Source organism: Mugil cephalus, chromosome 1 (assembly GCF_022458985.1).
Source record: "Mugil cephalus isolate CIBA_MC_2020 chromosome 1, CIBA_Mcephalus_1.1, whole genome shotgun sequence".
NCBI classification, from domain to species: Eukaryota; Metazoa; Chordata; class Actinopteri; order Mugiliformes; family Mugilidae; genus Mugil; species Mugil cephalus.
Window position 1 is genome coordinate 50,546,170 of NC_061770.1, and position 17,742 is coordinate 50,563,911.

Consider the following 17,742-nt stretch of genomic DNA (forward strand, 5'->3'; position numbering starts at 1 on the left):
CACCTGAACTCAGCTGAGCCATACGCTGAACTCTTTATTCAAAGCATCTCTCAGTGACTCCTGGTAAATCACAAGGTTGTGGTGTTTAATTAAAATAACCCCTACACCCCCTCTCAGTCTATCTTCATCCAATTTAGAATACTAAATTAATTTCAAAAATACAGTTTCATTTCTGCTCTTTCCGTAAGACAGTTACATTTTTACGCAGCACATTCTTTGAGATTTAAATAATGCTTTTTGCCTTCCCTTTTAGTGACCACACTATTTTATAGAATAGTAATAGCACCTCATTCACCATTGTTGAGCTGTGAAATTGATGACCTACCCACACTTCCCACAGACCCACTCGCATTGAAAGTCGAAATATTGGATTAAAGAATATGTTGGACATGAGTGTTTAGTGGAAGAAGTGGAAGGACAAGGGAGAGCAGCTGGAAACTCATTCATTCATTCATTCATTCATTCATTCATTCATCTGAGTGGTTGGAACTGTACAAGGCACAGGATGAACTGTTCAATCAAGCATCTCCAAATGACCTCTGATAATTCACAAGGTTGTGGTCTTAAATGATACATAACACTTGGGCACAGTGGCACTTAGTGTCATTATCACACCAAGTAGGTATTTGACTACTCTGAAATACCACTAGTGTCAGGGTCATAGTACTGCAAATGCCAAGGCACTGAATGCATCATTAATATGGATGGGAGCTTAAAGCCTTTAAAGTAGCTAAGTATGACAACAGTGCCCAGGTCAAAATGTAAAAAGAAGTTCTCGTCTGAGAGTGAAAAATAGAACAAAAGAGGAAAAGGAGAAAATACAGCAATAAGTGAAGCAGATAGTGATGATGATGCATAATAGCTAACTAATGCTGCTGGTATAGCCTAAACTACGGGAAAGAGACATTTGGGTAAAACCATTTCAGCTGGGATCACAGTTGCCTCTGCCAAACAGATAAGCTCATGGTCAACTGTAAATGTTTGGCAAAAACCTTGCACTCAGGGTCTGACAAGACATTTGGAGTCTTTCGACTGCCCAGCATTCCTTGGTGGCCACTCATTAAGAATCACTGCATTATGTGCTCCATGAGAAAGGAGACCCAATTCATCAAAAATGACTATCTCAAGTGACGTGAGTCGTAATTAAGCTGAGTGAGTGAACAGGAGTGAAGTGTCTCTGTGCTAGTTGATTGAATTGGCTTCTTGAAGACTGTGACGCTGTCTGCGTTGCTTTGGAGGCATATGTACAAAACAACCAGCACAAGGACAGAAAGGATGGAATAAATGTAACTTCATTCATATTTGAATCCTAATTGAAGGGTTTTAGCTTAGAAAAGTTCTCTGTTACCTCCCAACAGTGGGAACATACAGCGTGATAAAGACAGTGACGATGCCAATGACTAGAGATGTTAATATTATGTGATATACAGTACATGGACTCATCTCTGCTGTTGCATACAATTACAGTACATTCACAAAATTATAAAATACACTTAATAAGCGGCATATTCAAATAAGATACATTTGTGTTTGACTGTCTTTGCATGTGAAGTATAATTTCACTTATTTTCTGATCTTTCTCTTGTTATAAATATGTTGTATTTGCTTGACAGCATCCACAGTGGAAGCTAATGAGGTTCAAACCCACAGGGCTGCTTACACATATATCTACTTTCCGTAGACCTGAGTTTCTATAGTCCAAGATTATATATAATATATTCACAATAATGTAAATAATTGAAGATACAGTTAAATGGACCTTAGATCATGCTCCTTGACTATTGTATGCAATGAGTTTTTTTTTTCTGAATATTAGTATTTTTCTTTATATTATTCACTTCTTCGTGCTGTTGCTGATTGAGGCATTCTCAAACACAATAGACTCAGGATCTGACACATTTTTGGCCAAACAAGAAGATGTAAGGAATTCAGTAGATGAAGAAATACACAAAGGAATGCTAATTGCCAATTATAGGCAAACATTGCTCTGACACTGTGTTTAGCTGTGTTAATAAATACTTGTACATACCAGGAGAGACTAGAAGTGAAAGAATGTTCTCAGTGAGCTGTAATGGAGACAGTAAAAAAAATAAATAAATAATGAATTGATCAGCAATTCAAAGACAATGATTGCACTGTTAAGGGGTGTAAGTGTTGAAAAAGACTAGTAACCAGGTGGGGACAAGAAAACCTTCGGCAGAACAAAGTTACCAGTGAACTTTGAGAAGATGCTCAGTGGGAGTGACTGGTACGTTTTACTGACATATGACGGAAACACAGAATCCTCCAAACGTTGTCTGCAAGGAAACAACAGCCACGACTTTGGTTCCTATCACCAAATTCTGATAATGAGCTTGGAGCTTCAATTTGTTGTGACTGTGAGCCATGTTTGCCAGCTGAACCATCCAATGTCCTGAATATCTTTCACAGTCATGCATTTTGTGTTGTTTGTTGCCCTCGTTTCAGGGGCTTAAAAGTAATTTGACAAATTAACATTACCATGAATAAAACGCTAAAGTTGATCCCTGATCCTTTGCAGGCACTAACTGCTTGAAGTCTGGAATCCATGGACATCACCAAACACTGGGTTTCCTCCTTTGTGATGCTTTGTCTGCAGCTGTCTTCAGTTGTTGCTTCAGTTTTGTCTTAAGTAAGTGAAATGCCTGCTCAATTAGCTTGAGATCTGGTGATTGACTCAGACATTGCAGAATATTCCCTTTCTTTGCCTTAAAAACTGTGTTGCTTTGCAGTATGTTTTGTGTGATTGTCCATTGATACTGTGAATCACTGTCCAATAAACTTTGCTGCATTTGGTGGAATTTGAGCAAAAAATATATCCCTGCACACTTCAGAATTCATCCGGCTGCTTCTGTGTTCTGTCACATCATCAAACAAAAACACAGTGCTATTGGAAAGCCTGCATGCCCATGCCATCAAACTGCCTCCAACATGTTTTATAGAACATGTGCTATGGTCTGGATCATGAGCCGTTCCAAGCCTTCTGCATACTTGCTTCTTCCCATCATTCTGGTACAGGTTGGTGTCATCTGTCCAAAGAATTCTGGTCCAGAGCTGGGCTGGTGTTTTTTGCTATTTTTTGACAAAATCTAATCTGGCCTCTCTGTTTTTGACGCTAATTAATAGTTTGCAGCTTATGGTGAACCCTCTTTATTTACTCTCACGGTCTTCTATTTATTTCAGACGTAGGTACTGATACACTTACGTCCTGGAGAGTGTGCTTCACTTGGGTGGATGTTGTGAAGAGGTTTTTTTTTTTTTTTTTTTTTTACCTGTTCAAATGATAAAGGATTAATGAGGGAATAGCCCATGCAGCCCATGTAATAGCCTTTGAGTCAACTGTCAAATTACTTTTGGTCCCCAAAAAAGACAGCTTCACATTAAAGAGCTTCAGTTACTAAGCTTCCTCCAATATGGATGTAAATACCCTAAAATTACAGCTGAGAATCTACACTTTAAGCCCATATTTATTATATAACTGTATCTCTATTTTGGTTTACACCTAATATAACAAAAGTTGTGTCAGTGTCCAAATATATGCGGACCTAACTATATGTTCTGCTTGTGTCACTCAGAAATATGTCAACCAGAGCTTGGTACATCCAGTAAGCTGCAAAATGTCAGTTACAAAATCATGGCCAACTAATGAATTGTTTATTACTATATAAGATCAAGAAAAAGAAAACAGTAAATGTAACCCACTTACTGACTGATAAGAAAAAATCCAAGACGCTGTCCTGGTGAAAATGAATACATTATGAAATAAACCAGGAGCAGATTCAGTTTCTCCACAGACACGCTGTCAAACAAATACATCTGAAGGTAAATAAACAGCTTAAGGAGAAGCTGCACTCGTACAGAGGTAAACTGCGTTAAAGCAGTGTGTTTGTCCCTCGGGGTAGTTCACTGACTCACCTGCTTTTTTTGTTATCATCAGATAGATTCACACTTCATTATGGCTGATCCCTGCAGCCAAACACACAGGCACATGTTAGATCATTTAACTTAGCAGCGCCGCCGCTGCAGCAAAACAAATAGATTCTGGCTTTACTCGTGAGGTGAGAAGAAAACATAAATCCATGCAAAGAAATGCAGAGGGGTGTTATCCAACTTTTATGCTCTGGTGGCAGACTTTGAAAAGAGAGAGAGAGTGGAAGAGGAAAGCTCCTCCAGACCCGAGGGCGAGAGAGACTAATTAACTTGAGAGACGTGACCTTTCTCTCCTCCTCCCTGAGAGAGGACATGTGTGTCTGTGTGTGCGTATTCTTGAATCGATATACGGGCATAGTCATCAGAGCCAGATGTACACCGGACATCGTGTCTCATCATCACATGAGAGCTGCAGAACGAGAGGATGCCAGGAAGGGAGGGAGAAAATTCCAGTAATCCCATTTTAGTCGGGGCTCAGACACCCACTCAGAAACTGTGACTATGAGTATGTTTTCTTTTATATTTGATTTCTGTCTTCGTTCAAACCAATTTAAGGTGCTAGTAAGCGCTGGGACTGGCCTTGGATAAACTGGTTTATTTGATAATGACAAAGTTTCAAGACTCAAAAATTTCTTTCCTGATGGGAGAGTGTCAATTATTTCAATACTGGAGAAGGAAAACTAATTACCAAGTAAAGCAAATAAACTTGATTTAACATAATTTATCAAGAGATTAAAACCCTTTCAGTTTATAGTGACTTTAGAGATCTGTATTTACCAAAACTGTTTCTGTAGTGCTTTTTCTGTTAAAATTACATATTTTCTATTTACAAAAATTAGAAAGGAATTATTTATTATTTTGTGTCCGGTTTGCAGCAGTAACAGAAGATGAATATTTCAGGTAGCTGCTGATCTGTCAACTAGAGCAGCTTAGAAAGATTTTAGTCCATTCCTCAACACAGTTCTGAGATGTTAGTGGGTCTCCGCACATAAAATGTCCACTTCACTTCTTTCTACAAAAGTCCCATTGCAGTTCCATTGATTGTAGGGTCATACTTGAGAACACTTAATGTGATGTACAGTATTTCATAATGGGTTATGTTTAGTGGTGAGTTTGCTTGAGTGTGCTCTGGAAATATTCAAGTAACACACAGAGATCAGATCAGAGATCGACATTACCAACAATGGAAACTGCAGGAGGAGGCAGGGAAGTAGTGGGTGAGTTCCGACCTACCTAGGCACAAACAAAATATGAAAGTACCGTATTGGCCCAAATATAAAAAAAAACCCTCATCATAAGATGACCCCCTTCTCTTTTTTTGGAAAGAGAAAACAAGACAAGAGATGTCAATCTCACGGAGGCGACCTCTTTTGGGACCCCAGAATGCGCTTCTCTGGCTGTTTGCGTTTTTAAAATGTTCGTTTTGAGCTCTCCATTTGCGTACATGACATTCGGTGACACTGTATTTTTTTATCTTTTTTTTCTGCCTCTTGTCACTTAAGAATTATGAAAGATGTGCTATAACTCAAAGTTTGGACAGATTTTTGGACAGATGTTAGAGCACAAAGTTGAGATGTCACTGAACTATCCACCCGTTTAGATGGATAAAATCATTAAATCAGCAATTAATGTGTTCATCAGCAAAGGTGGAGCTGGTTTAAGTCCCCGGGATAAATAGTACCAAAAATATATTTTTATCATCCATGGGGGCGGCTGTGGTTCAGTAGGGAGAGTTTGTTGTCCACTTCCTTGAGTGTGCCGTATGTCCTTGAGCCCTTGATGACTGGTGTGTGAATGTGTGTGTTCTTGTTTGAGCACATGGGTGGATGTGTCTCTGACTGTAAAAAGTGCTTTGAGTACCTTTGAGTTGGTAGAAAAGTGCTATATAAGAGCAAGACCATTTACCATTATAATTTGCAAAATAATTAAAGTTGTCTCTGACATGCAGTGGAGTGAGATGGAAAGTAGCAGAGCTATAACTATGCATCGTAAATGTGAGTAAAACACAGAGTTTGTTTATCTCATGCAAACGCACCACATGAAACTCAGATGTAGGGATGTGATGAATCACGGGACGTCCTCAATTAAAACTAATCCCATGCGATTAGGGCTTATGTTGTAGTTGTCCAGGGGTGTGTCCAGTAAACTCAGCTATTGTCACATGTGCGTATAAAAATTATACGCACTATTATTACATAATACGATTATTTTTAGGATATTTTTTCAGGTCTCATATATTAGGCCATGGTACTTTTATTAAAGTTAGGCAACCTTTGGATAGTAGGATATCCCTACTTATCTCTACTACTGTAACCTCCTATTTTCTTCATTTTTAAAAAACAAGTCACTATTCCTATGGTTCCAGGAATGTGTTGCTAAAGAGAGGAAACTCCATTAGTTAATTATAATTATGTAAGTTATATCAATTCTCAATATGCCGTATCATAATGCGTGTGTGTGTGTGTATTTTTGAGTGTCACTCAAAAACTGTCAGAGAAATCTGTGAGAATGCAGACGCCAGCAGAAAGCATTTTGCAATCTGAGAGGCACTCAAGCAGAAGAACAAATTACTGGGCTAATTAATTTGAAGTGGTCAAAGTTTGCTGGGAGCTGCAACTTTTCCAAACTAAAACAGAGCCCGAGAGCAGAGGAGGTAAACAAGGAGAGACAGAGAAAAAGTGTGTGCGCTTGTGTGGGGCAGTCCCCTTAAATAGACACCACTGGCTCCAGTGGGAGACATGAGACAGAGGTGAAAAAGAAAGAGGAAGAGAGGGGAAATCAAGTGTGCACTGGAGGGACATAATTAGCAAATCAGAGTGTGTGAATGTGCACAAAGGGAGATGTGCGTTATTGTACGTACTCTAAGCCTGCCAACGTATGTGTGTCTTTGTGTGTACGTGCCCTCATGTGGGAGTTTTGTTGAAGGACAGAAGGTACCACAAAACACTGAACACTGACATTCCTTGCCTGGACATCCATGGCATCTCTGAGCTCCTTTATGCTGCCTGAGATTTAGTTTGACAGTTCTGAGCAAATATAGTAAAATCTTTGGTCGTCAAAAATCTAAAATGTGGTTCTCACTGCCCAACAATAGATAGCCTGGGGGCTAAACTGCTCAAACTGTCAGAAATTTAAGACTTGGCTACTGCTACGACTCATGTCTACAGTATGGCATGAAATGGCAGCATGTAAAAAGACACATACTACAAAAGAACAGGAAAGTTTTTGTGACTCTAGCAAAGATGAAAACATACTCCCAAAGCAGTATACTACAAAGCAGTGTCCCTTTCACTGACTTTTACAGTTTGAAACTGATCTAAAGTACAGACACACCTAACCAACGTTCATGTACTTCCAGCAACACAGGCCGACTGTCTGTGCCTGAACCAATGGGTTTCACTTAAATACACCGTTAACACAACTAGAATGAATGTTCTGCAACTTCATGAAAGGACATAACTCTTCATACCAGCGAATGGCAGCAGTCTGTATTCATCATTCAAAAGGGGAAACCAGAAGAGCTACTTGTAGCTGCGAGGCTAGAAAGCTAGGGGTCAAACTAGACTAAACCATGTGTCACTGCCATTTTCAGACTTGGTCTTAAGGCTGTTAAGACCATGTGTCTTTCAGTACATTGAAAGAGTAATTGCTGTTGCAACAAGCCAAGGGTCAGAGCCATCAAAATGAGATGTCTTTGGGTGTGTTGTGATGTACTCACCCTTGCTGAAGCTGTTTTGATCTTCATGTGGTGTGATCTTTGAGGACGAAGCTGCCTGAGTGTCTTCACATGTGCTTTGGAAACACTTCCTCCAGACTCAAAGCTTCCAACATTTGACTTGTGCTTTTTAGTCTGGAACAGAAACAAGCAGCACCAGGATTTAATAAGAGATCATAAAAGCCCCAGAAATATGCCAAATGCCAATGCCAATGTATGCATATATTAACTGATGTGAATCTTGAATACAGGGTAGGTGTTACAATAGATGCTGACCTTGTATTTAGATGTGGATGACAGATCGCTTGGTAGACAGGCATGAAATGTGGTACCAATGGTACATTAAAAGTTCCTCACATGTTGTATGTCAGAGACCTAATTTTTCTTGTCAGTCTAAATGAATTTGCAAAAAATTCTAATAATATACAGGCTGATAATTTAAGGCAGCAGAGTACATTCATGTGGTTAATATTGTGTATGAAGAGAGCTTGTTCATGAGAGTTTTCTTGACCCCTGACTGAACTCTCAGGTCAGTGTTGTACTGTTGTTTTTGGGGTGTAAATCCAACCTTCTCCAACATTTATAACTCATAATCCTTCCTCTAGAAGCCACTTGCAGCCGGCCATTCTTGTTCAACATGATAAACAACCTTCATCTGGTTTTGCCAAAGTGCTCCTTTTATTGTTACTTCATTATCCGTGAGCTCAACGTCCTATTTGGACTGTGCTTACTATTTCACAGTCTACTTACTGACACTAAAAGAAATAAAAAGGTGTCTCAGGCGTCTGCTCACAAACTTTACACCGAGTGCATTTGTTTGTCTGATCACTAGGTCATTTAATGCCAGGGCTGCTACTATAAAGTTTTTCACTGTAAAGCATCACACATAAAAATATTAAAGGCCTGTAGTTAGAGGTAACAGCCTGCAAATGCACTCTGTATTCTTCTTTAAATGGATATATTTTAGGCACGGACTATGGCAATGAATACTTGCTGCACATAATCAGTAAACATGGTGAAAGGTGACTTAACAATGAGATATTTCTCAAGTTTGTATGATGTAAACAATGCATTTTCCTGTTTTACTGTTGTTTGTAACCATGAGTTTTTAAATTGCGATTCTGTAATATAATTTCATGATATGTCTGAAGAACAAACTGGTACTCCTCTTCTCCATTTCCTATACTGTTCCTTGTATAGATTCCTTGTTGGAACCCTGCTGTATCTCCTCCAAAAAGCAGGCATGGAAAACAGAAAATGAATTCTTGGCCACGCTTGCAAATAAAGTAATCTAGCTGTTCATGCTAACGCCGCCATAGCTGAACTTCTTCTCTCTCCTTCCACTCTGACACCAGCAGCACTTTTCACCAATGACCAGCGGCCTGAGGACTGACTGGATTCAGCCCAAATGATCAGGGTATGACGTGGGCGTGACGTGACATCTGCCAATCATGAATTAAAATCAAGAATTAAATGAATGGAAGCGGACAGGGGGGGCAATGGGGCTGTAAAAATCAGCACATTTAGAGATAGAAAAGTTTTTCTTTTGACTTTTTGTTTTTGTTGCCACCTTTGGATTCACCAAATCTTCAAAACAATCTGTCATCTTTTTTTGTGTTAGCTTGGAAGGGCTCAGATCTGTTAGCCCATTTATACCAGCTGTCCCTGGACAGACAACAAATAAAAGCATATATTGTCACCATGAAAAGGCCATCCAAACCCTCTCATATATGGCTTTCAGATGTTGGCTTGAGTCAGTTCTGCACCTAGCAGTGGTATTTCCACAGTCGGAGCTAATGTTACCACTTAAACACCAAGCAATTTGTGTGCAAGACTTTGTATGTGATGATAACAAAATTATGAGTACAATTTGAAGGCAGCATAATTGCAACATCAGCGCAATCAGAATTTTATAGTCAAAGCTAGTTACGGCCTTTGAAATGAAAGCCAAAATAAACATGCTAGTATTCCTCATTAGATTAACATGCTAACATTCTCGGTTATGTACAAAGTAACGGTTTTAAAATGTTTCAACAAATCATCTGCTAAAAGTACATCACTGCCTCTACTCTGCTTAGTGCAAAAATCAAACTGACAAGCCCATCCTGTTTGGGGTTGAATGCATTAAAGTGCATCTCATATATCTGGAAAAGTCTATATGTGTATCGACTTCTAAAAACATAAAACGTTTATCGATTTGTTTTCATACCCCCCACCTTCTCCAGTCTTCTTTCTCTCGTTTTAATTGTTCAAGGCAACACTGAAGCCGAATAATAGAATCCAGCTGAGATCCTTCAGGGGGAGACACCACGGGCCTGCGCTATTATTACGAAATACTACCATCACTAGCAGCCAATATAAGAAGCACAAGGGTCAAAGCCACCGCAGCAGACAGTAGAGATAAATAAAATATATTGCTCTGCCGCTCTCTCATTCAAGTGGAGTGGAGGGGCCCTCAGTATTCCAAGATATCTTTTTAACAGTTATTTACCGGGGGAAATATAAATTTGACTTGAAAACAACAAAATAAAGCAGAAAGATGGCTAATTTGCTAATTGGATCCCTTGCTACCACTGGTAAGGCTGTGCTTTTTGGGACTGGAGTGTGCTTCAGAAAACTAATAAAAGCTTGGCTGCAAAAACAATCTATTAGCTTACCACAAGAGTTGTTATGAGAGATGTTAAATAAATGTGGCACCCTGTCTTTGATGCAACACTACCAAGGTCAGTCTGCAAATGAACCATGTAGATTCGGTCATTATTAGATTATGCTCTGGCAAAGATCTGCTGGTCCAATCAAATCATTTGGAGTTGATGTGGGAGAGATTTTGTTATCATAGCCTGGGTGCAAGAACAAATTTCGCATATATTTCGCATATACATATGGTAACTCATGTGACGACATTTGAGTGTAGCAAAATTAAATTTAGTTTCTTAAGATTATTGAGTTGTTATTACTCAATTATATAGCACATCAATGATTTAATTTGTAACATACTACTTTGTTTAAGTATGGAAATCTGAGATTGGATTCAATTACTGGCCAAAATAAAAATACTTGTGTCTAAAAAGCAATATATGTGCAGTCCATCTTCCCAGCCTCTGTTGCTTCATACATTTCAATACGCTCAGCTTGCAAACCACCACCTAGTAATCCATCACAATGAACATTTACATTGCATTTGATTTATCTTCAAGGATTCACCCCCCCATCCCTGTGGCGGTGCAGCTGAAAGTAAGAACTGAACTGACAAATCTGATGATGCGGCCGATCCGTGGATAGAGACCTTGTACTGAAGTGTTTTAACCACAGATTCACCCATGTGAAAGAGTTTCAGCCTATCAACCTTAACTTTTTAACTCTGGTATCTTTTAGTGAATTCATGAATGGAAAACATGCGGTGCACTGACTGTGACTCCATCTGTTTGGGACTTTTTCTCGGCAAAGTAAGTGGATTACACGATGCATTATTTAAATCAGAAGGACTCTGAGGATGCAGAACTACTGAAGATGTGCTCAAGCTACACTTTTCAAAGAAGCCGACATGCTTTTAGAGTTCACTGTACTTCAGGTTGGTTTAGTGCATTTCTGTACACCCATAGCCTATTTTAACCCACAGGCTCAGTGATGAATTGATCAGTTAGTCAGAGACAACTTTGCCAAAGTACAGTTAAACAACCGATATGCCAAATGGGCAAATGTTATCTGAGTGGGAGTGGAGTCTGTATCTGTTCAGTTTAGCCTCTGAAATCAAAAGAAACACCTTTTATGAAACTGCTGTTATTTCTGTCCTCCAGCCCCTCTCATTCTCTCCTCTCTACATTTGCGATGAGGCCTATTTTTCAATCAAATTCACATTTTAAACTCCTAAAAGTGCATCTCTTTAACTCCCATTTTAGGGCTTTTGCAAATTTCCTAATTTCTATTCCCAAATACACCTTTAAAACAAAGAGAAAATGATACACGGAGCCATTCAATTGCTAAAAATTAAAAGGTATTAGACAATTAGAAGGTATTAGAATTTAAGTTTGGAGATGATGATTTGATCATACATTGAAAAACTTGAATGTCAAATTTTGTTGCAACCATGCCATTAGTTGAGACATTTCACTTCCACTAATCTTCATGATGATCAAAGTCACCCGCACCCATTGTCTAGATGCCATGATCGTTGCACAGGAATTTAATATCCATCCATTTTCCATCCATTTAGTTGTTGATGACATGACAACAATCTTTTTTAACCTAGATTAAAATGAGCGTTGCAAGTTGTCAAACTGTCTTGGAGACACAACCTATACTAACAATCTACACACTACATACAGCTTTGATCCCTCTATCAGTTTTTATCCTAGTACATCACAACCCAATTTAAAAGATTTGAGGGCAGCTGCTCATTGCGAATGTTAAATAAATGATCTGGTTAACCTCGCCTTAAGGACGAAGGAAGGCTTTGGTCCAACAAAAAACCCAAATACACCAATGAATTTAGGTAGGGCTGAACAGTTTCCATTTACAGCATGTCTCCTTTGCAAATTAGAAGGGATAGTGGCCAATCCCTTTGGAAAGTCTGTATGGTTGATTTCAAAGGGACAAAATGTTGAGCAGGTATGCTGAGACATTTTAATGCCGGAATAACTGAAAAATCAAGGCAGAATTGTGCTGCTACCCTGTCTAAAAGCACAACTCACGACTAGGTCTGAAACGTCTCCTTGCTAAGCTACGAGTGCGCAACTCCTGTTTCTCCTGAGACGTCTACTTCCCTTTCATCTACAGCAATAACATCAGTAGTGTTGACGTAACAGCACAGATTGTGACACATATTAAACCATCCCGCCGTCACAAGGGCATGTTTTCACATAATTACATCTTTCTGTAGCACCTCTCTGACAGCAGTGGCAATTAAACCAACAATATTGTCATGTTGTTAGTGTAAAGCGCCACTTAAATGTTATAGCCTGTCACTATAGGTGCAGCAGGAGTGCTCTTTACAAAGCAGCAACCACGCACGAGATACAAGGAGAAGTGGGAAATGGACAAAAAAAGAGTTAGTAGATTTTGTAATGATTAGCTGCAGCATCAGATGAGAAGGCAGGCAGATTGTAGCCAAGGGCGGGAAGACGAGAGGAGATTGAAGGAGTGAGAGGCTGGAAAACAGAAGGGACGCACACAAACACACACAAAAATGCACGCTTTGCTACCTACACTCACTCCACTCAAGTAGCTTTCTGCTGATTGCACGCTGGCCCTTCAGAGTACTTTTCTATTTAAAGCGCAGTTTAAGTCATCAATACAGTCAATACAATTTCTATACACAAGAAGAAAGCATGGAAAAAATGCATGCGCACACACACTTAAGGGAGAGAATATCCTGGACTTTACTGGCAATCAATACTGCCACTCCAGTTAACCTAAAAAGATCAGGGTTTGATGCTGAGTTATTGAAAACTAAAACAAAACAACATAAACATTTAGATTTCATCTGTTATGGTTTAATACAACAAATCAATAGCGGACGTTTTACATGTTCCAGTTCTAATTGAGGTGCCCTGTCTTGCTTTAAAAAAAAAAACTCCCCAAGATCAGAGGTCGGAGGGAACTCATTCCACCTCAATCATGGATTGGATCAATTCTGAGCAGCACATTGCCTTACTGGTGAAATGCCAAGTCATGATTTAGACAGCTTTAAGGAAATGACGACTAAGCAAGACATATAAATATGAAGCACTTCAAATAATCTACAGAAAAGCTCTTTGTTAGTGTTCGAGCATGGCCTCGTACTCAATGCCAGTACAAGCAATTATATTAATACAGATTAAAGTCTGGCAACATGATCATGTCTAAAGTCCAACCCATAAGTGAACACAAACAGTGCACACATCCTATCTCAGTGGTTTTCTCTTAACTATACACTGAACTGTCAGTAAACAACAGCATGTGTCATTCCATGTTCATACTCATTCCAATTATCAAGAGGTCAGCAAAGATCAAGATAATTGTTTTAATATCTAAAGCCACTACCATTACTGCTCTCAGGGGTTCAGCATCCTGTGTGTCAGCCTGGCTCCAGGGAGGAAGAGATCGATGATTTCACTGTGAGCGTGGCATCAATAAAGATATACGTTAACCTCTTCCTCATGTTGGATGAAACATAATGAGCTTGGCTTCAGGGATTTTAAAGGAGGCTGCACCCTCAAGAGACACATACACTGGACATGAAATAGAAAGAATATTTTGTTAATAAAAACAACTTTTGAGTATGAAATACAGTCTGCCTCTAGGCTTGAAAAGTGGTTTGGAGATGTCTGTAACTTATCTTTGGAGGTGGAGATTCCAGTCAGTTTCAATTAACAGCTATGATAAGGTAATCGACTTGCATTTTGTTGGCCTCACCCACTTCTCCAACTTTCTTTCGGAACATCTCTGTCGAGATGTGTGTACGTTTTCTGCTATTTGTCTGTTCGGAAGATGAGATGTAATTGTGTTTTTTATGGGTTTTATGTTTTTTTTTTTTAACAGATTGCTAGAATCTGTATTGGGAGATCATAGTTCAATAGTGAAAAGTGTACAACTATAAATAGTAAAGTGTTTTTGGTGGAACTTTCGTTTACTGTTGCCTTAGTAACACGTAGTAACATCTTCCCACTTCGGTTCCTCCCACTAAACTGGGGTGACTGTGACCTACGCCCACTTTGGTTCCACTTAAACTGGTATGAATGCAGGCTGGTTCACCAGAAAGCACCAAGGTTCTCAGACTCCAAAATGGAACCGGAGCCAGAAGCAGAACCAGAACTAGAACCAGAATCGCTTCTTTCTGAAAGAACTATGAGTGTCAGTTTTGGTGGCTCTGTCTCTTCCACTGCTCATCTCTTATGTGGGGTCCCACAGGGGTCAGTGTTGGGCCCTCTTTTATTTTTTATCTCTATATCTTCTCAGGAAGCATGGCATTTTATTCCACTGTTATACCAATGACTGCAAGATCTATATCCCTCTTAAAAATGCTGATTCATTCTCCCTTAAGCCACTGTTAAACTTTCTAAATGATGTCAAGGCCTAGATGGCTGTGATTTTTTTGTTTTTCAATTTTAATGATAAAAAGACAGAAGTGATGGTCTTTGGTGGCACCTCTCTGACCACCCCAGTTGATATGGGATCATTGGCACAGTATGTGAAACTGTTGTATGTGATCTGGGGGTAAAAGTGGACGCAGATGCATGTCTTTTAACTGGCATATATATCAAGGATACATATCCTTACGCTAGATTTTATCAAAAATCCACAAGGAGTTACAGACTAAAAATGGGGGCTATGATAAAATGCTACAGGTACTTCACCAGTGAGCAATATTCAGCATCCCAAGCTTTTTGTAAAATAAGTTTCCTGGAACATAATGTATACCCTGGCCCTTGCAAAGAAAATGCACTCTAAAGGTTCCTTGTACCTGGGGAAAGTTCTTGTGGCAGAAACGAAGATTTTGTGAGCCACTTCTTCATTTTTAATGGTTAAATGGTTGTCAAGGTGTATGCATGTGGATCCTCATAACCTGACACAAAAACACACAGATGCTTCTTAGTGGAGCTTGAGATTGACATGCAGCATGGCCAAAAGAGACATTTCATGGCAGCCCATCATTCCTCTTCCTCTCCACTTTTTCATAGCCCCTTTTTTCTCCGTAAGTCTACATACCCCACCACCACTGTCTCCCTCTGACTTCCCCCAAGTCCATTATTTCTCCATTAAAATCCACATTGACCCATGTAATTGCCTCCAATGACTTGGCCCTAATGAAAAAAAAAAAAACATTAGAGGGTGCAGAGTGGATGAGCCTAACTACATGTCAAGCTGCAGGGCCTTGACCAAAGCAGATAATATTCTCCACGAGAACGGCCTGTTACACCATCTCAACAACCATTTGTGTGTGTTTATGTGCATGCCAGCGCATGACAACCTGCTGGAACCTTGACCAATGGCGATGATATTCTCTGAGACCTTTGTTCCACTCTTTTAACCTGGCTTTGCATGCATTCACAGACACATCCATACATACGAAGACCAGAGTGCGGTTGAGTCAGCCAAGGGCGTTCAAGCATCATGTGGGTGTACATGTGCATGAGTGTCAGAAAGAGGAAAATGGAAGGAGTGAGGAAAAGAGAGAAATGTTGTAGGTGCAAGAAAGTGGGGTAAATGAGGTATTAACTAGGCAGCTAAGATGCATCAAAATGTATGTGATGAATGAAAAATGCTTTTGATTGCAGCTATTTATTCCATAAAGGGACAGCCAATTAATACATATGCACAGTAGCTGTACATGCATGCAGGATGCCAAGGGACGGAGCATTTATGAACAGTGTCCTCAAAATGATGAGGTATTTATATTGCCTCAGAAAGGCTCAATATCCAGCTTTATGAATGTTTCATTCTTTTACCAAATGAGTTCCACTAGATTCAGAGGTGTGTCTCGTACACAAATCATTGTTGCATTGCATGCAGATGAACAAATAAAAATTATATGCCTCCTGTGTGAGAGTAAAAGGGTGAACGGTTTGAGCTACACGGTAAAAAAATTTGCATGTTAGCATGCGAAAACTTGCAAATTAGCACAAAGCATAGCAGCGTAACAGTAACATTGTCACAGATACTGTATGTGAGCCACTACACCCAACACATCTTTCATTTGATCTTGTAAGTGAGGTGCACCATGCCAAACATCAGCTCTTTGCTTATTCTAGTCGGGCTTTATCTAACTTTCACGATGTCTCTGTCCTAACTATACAATGGGCAGTTCAATAGGTATGCTGGTTCAGCTGCTTATTACTGCAATATCTAATCAGTCAATTATGTGTCAGCATTTACGCATGTAGTGATAGAGACAATGTGCTGAACTTCAAACCAAGCATCTAAATGGGGAAGAAAGGTTATTTAAATTGCTTTAAATGTGAACTAGATGTGACGTGATGTTTTTTGAGAGGCGGGGCTTAGCTAGAGGCAAAACATCTCAAACACTATAGCCTGTAAACAGCAGTAAGCATATTTCAACAGAATGTTTCAGCAAGAATGAACGAGGGAAACGCATATTTTAGAGAATATACTAAAACACCAAGACCACGAGTGTTATTTTAAAAAGCGGACTCTGACTGATGGGATTATATTCACCCACCCCTACACTCTCACTGACTGGGTGGAACATTTGACCAAAGAGACCAAAGATCTGTCTTTATCAAGTGAAGCCTTTCCAACAAAGATATTACAAGGAGTAAGTGGAAACACTGTGGAGGGTAAGGTAGCAAATGCAACTCTTCTTGGACACCCCTGAAACACAAGCAATGTTACGTTAGCTAGCGGTTAGCATTAGTATTGACATATAACAAGAGTCCCCTAAATACCGATTAACTTAACGTAATCATCCACACTCATTCGATGGATGATTTGATAGGACTGCCCACGGGATCATCCTTATGTTCCCTGGGTTCTATGTTCCCCGTAGGACCCTTTTTTTAAAAAAAAAATAAGGGTTAGGCTGAGGGTTAGGGTTAGAGTTAGGGACAGGGTTAGGGACCCGGGTAACGTAGGACCTGGGGAAAATAGGTACGCTCCCCTGCCCACCATACAATGGCCAGATATTTACACATACCTAATTGAAAAACCCAACACGAAAGAAAAACTGAAGGCATACAAATCGTTAGACACCTGACAACCACAGGCTTAATTTCATTCATAATTTAGTGTTCTGCTGTTGTTGTTTTTTCTTTACTGTGTAATGGATCCCCCTGGGTCTGAAATAAATAAATAAATAAATAATACCCCATAACATTATCCAGGCTGAAATTGATGACGGATTACATATTAATCATATCTGATAGGAAGTGTGCGCATTGTTGATTGTCTCACTCCAATCCTTTCTTTTAATCCAAACCAAAGGTGTCCACAACTGGCAGTGACTGGTATGTGATAAAACTTCAAGTTAATATTTTTGATTTTTCAGTTTTGGTACCAAAAAATACAGCAAGACGACATTTTCACATTGACAGTGACCGCCTCAAGCCTACCTCTGTTTTGCCTCCAGCTAATGTTATGACATC

At 39.5% G+C, this 17,742-nt stretch overlaps 1 protein-coding gene across 2 annotated transcripts in view; it reads right to left on the bottom strand.

Annotated features, from left to right (window-relative positions):
- Positions 1-17,742, bottom strand: part of htr2cl1 (5-hydroxytryptamine (serotonin) receptor 2C, G protein-coupled-like 1) — a 147,889-nt gene that overhangs the window by 71,611 nt on the left and 58,536 nt on the right. For both annotated transcript variants that reach the window (XM_047571894.1, XM_047571886.1), the window contains exon 3: positions 7,667-7,798. The gene's annotated coding sequence lies outside the window, so the exon portion shown is untranslated. The remainder of the gene's footprint in view (positions 1-7,666; positions 7,799-17,742) is intronic.